This window comes from Sinocyclocheilus rhinocerous, unplaced genomic scaffold (assembly GCF_001515625.1).
Source record: "Sinocyclocheilus rhinocerous isolate Xijiao unplaced genomic scaffold, SAMN03320098_v1.1 scaffold828, whole genome shotgun sequence".
Taxonomy (NCBI): domain Eukaryota; kingdom Metazoa; phylum Chordata; class Actinopteri; order Cypriniformes; family Cyprinidae; genus Sinocyclocheilus; species Sinocyclocheilus rhinocerous.
Window position 1 is genome coordinate 148,356 of NW_015634025.1, and position 3,174 is coordinate 151,529.

Genomic DNA, 3,174 nt, shown 5'->3' on the forward strand with positions numbered 1-3,174 from the left:
GACAATACAAGACAATAAAAACGTTTAAAATGAATAAAACCACATAAAACAGGACGCCAAACTCTCATTCACTGCCGGTCGCTGCATGCGCCCATCGCCATAAACCGATGGGCGGTTTAATGATGAGAAAAACATGAATTATGAGATAAAAATGAAAAGTATGAGATAAAGAGTCATAATTATGACAAAAAGTATGACATACTAAATCATATTTATGAGATAAAAGGTCATAATTACAAGGTAAAAACTTATGAGATAAAAAGTCATAGTTAAGTAAAAAGTCATCAAATAATTATGACACAAGTCAAAAATATGACATACAAAATCATAATTATGAGAGAAAAGGGCATAATTATATTATACATAAAAAGTTGAAATTATGTTGAAAAATGTTTTGACCATAATTCTGATTTTTTAATCTCAATTTCTTTATCTCATAATTATAACTTTTTTTTTTTTTTAACCAAAGCATGATTTTGTCTTATGTGGCTAGATATGATGCTGCGAATGACTCAATAACCTGCTGGACTGACACTGATATACAAGAAAAAACTCTTGATAAGGCAACAATACATTTGCAATACCCAGAACACAAAACACAGTTTCATAAGCAGTTAGAAATACTTATGTCTGGTACATTTGCTCAATTTTTCTCCATCGGCAGGTGTGGAAAGAGTTAATTTTAGCGGCTGCAGATACCCATAATGCCCCTCTCAGGATTTTAGTACATATTCATTTCATATTCATTCTCTTATTATGCATGTTTACTTTATTCTTTTAATCTGTAATCTGAGAGAAGCTCACTTTAAAGGTGCTTTATAGAATACTATTTAATATTAATATAAAATAAAATTTATTATTAAGTTGGAGGTTATTAATTATGATTATGACTGTTAATATATTTAGAAAATGAATCACTATTTTTTTTTGTAGATTAATCAAAAATTTTGAATTAGCTGAAATTTGCTTTTGAGTATCTTCATTTCTAAATGAATCTTTAATATATTTTTTTGAAAAGATGTTTAATTTTTATTTTTAAATTTTTGCAGATATTTTCAGTATGTTGAAAAGACTCGCGTCTGCGCGTGATGAATGTGAAGCAAAAACAGTTGCAAAAACCTTCCCAGTATTTTAGGATTTTACAACAAAAACTGTCCAGTTGCACCATATTCACCTAAAAAAGCATTTAATTTTTTTTTTTTTTTGTACATTTGATGCAATTTTTTGGATGTTAAAATACTTTTAGCAGTTTAATATGCAAAGCATTGTTAACTAAAAAAATATTTTAAAAAATGTTACTGAAATAATAAAATAAAATTGGGCAACATTTATAATTTTTGTTTACTTTAACATGATGTACTAAAAACTATAATAGTATCTCAAAGATACTAAAATAATACTGGTGCTGAGTCAAGTCTAAACAGCTCGTTTCATATTTACACTCATGCATCTGATAGATGTTTTTATCTGATTTGCATCGCACTCAAGCCTGATGATGTTTGATCAGTTTTAGTTTCAGCCTTCCTGTAGCTCAAACAGCAGAGCAAGGCAAAGCAAAAACTGATCAGAAGTATACCCTGAATGCAATGTAAGTTGCTTTGGATAAATCTGCCAGATTCATAAATGCAAATCACGTCATGCATTCCCTGGGAATGGAACCCATGACCCTGATGTTGCGAGCGTGACGCTCTTCTGTTTGAGGAACAGCTCTGATCGCTGATGCTGTGTTTGTGTCTGCAGCCGGCGAGTCTCTGAGACGCAGCGGCACAGACATGATCCCGAAGACCCGGATGAAGACGCTGAAGATGACCATCATCATCGTCCTGTCGTTCGTGGTCTGCTGGACGCCCTACTATCTGCTGGGCATCTGGTACTGGTTCCAGCCGCAGATGCTGAAGGTCACGCCCGAGTACATCCATCACCTGCTCTTCGTGTTCGGGAACCTGAACACCTGCTGTGATCTACGGCCTCTACACGCCCTCGTTCCGCGCCGATCTCGCCCGCTGCTGCCGCTGTATGGAGCGCCGCGGGGTTCATACACAACTAATGAAGAGAGCTCAGAGCAGATTTACCCAGAAGCCTCTGCAGTTTTAGAATAACTTCACAGATTTCTCAGCATGCTTTTGTTATTAAAGCAGCTGGACGCGTTGAAACGTCTGCGTCAAACTCGTTCTGTATGTTGTTTACGCTGTTGTTTGCGTCCAGAGTGACTGTTATTGTTTGCATTACAACTTTATTTAGGCATTTTTGGACTGGCATTTAATCTGGTCCACTTTACAGCTCATTAATTGCCAACATAGACACTGCAAAAAGTCCTTCTTTGTCAGTATTTTTGTCTTGTTTTCCAGGAAATGCAAAATTACACAAGATAAGAAGCCTTGTTTGATCTAATAAATATCTGCTAATAGGATCGGAAAAATCTACTTCATTCAAAGTGAAAACCAGTTGATATTTTTTACATTTCTCATTAAACAAGACTTAATATCTCATGTTATTTTGCATTTCCAGTGAATGTATTCTGATTTAAGAATCTTTAGATATCTGTACTGGAAAACTAGACAAAAATACTGATATACACATAATGGTGCAGCAGCATCGATCCTGCACAATGTGACTTTTTTGCTCAGAATTTCTGCCCATACAAAAGTAATAAATATATTTTACAGAGAATAACTTTCTTGCTTTTCTGGGAACTGAACCCATGCATGACCTGATGGAGCTACTGGAAGCTCAAACTGGCTTCAGTCATTTCCATGTGGACTGATGTGATGTTCAACATCTGACTCTGGATGACGTGTATCGGTCAGATCTGCTGATTTTTTGTGCACAACAGTAACTGGACTCTGAAATAACATGATGAATCTCTCTATAAATGAACATCACTGTTCTTCAGAGACCCACATGCTGCATCACAAACACTGTAAACACTGTCAGAAATACCAGCTGGTAATACAGCCAATTAAACACAGTCAACCTGACCCTGCCTTCTGTTCTTAGTGCCGCAAATACACACAGAGACACACACTCACACACACACTCTCTCTCTCACACACACACACACACACACACACTCTCTCTCTCTCACACACACACACACACTTACACACACACTCTCTCTTACACACACACACACACACTCACTCTCTTACACACACACACACACACACACACACA

The 3,174-nt window shown here is 36.1% G+C and overlaps 1 pseudogene; it reads left to right on the forward strand.

Moving 5' to 3' along the window:
• Positions 1-3,174, forward strand: part of LOC107745151 (gonadotropin-releasing hormone II receptor-like) — a 12,909-nt pseudogene that overhangs the window by 8,142 nt on the left and 1,593 nt on the right.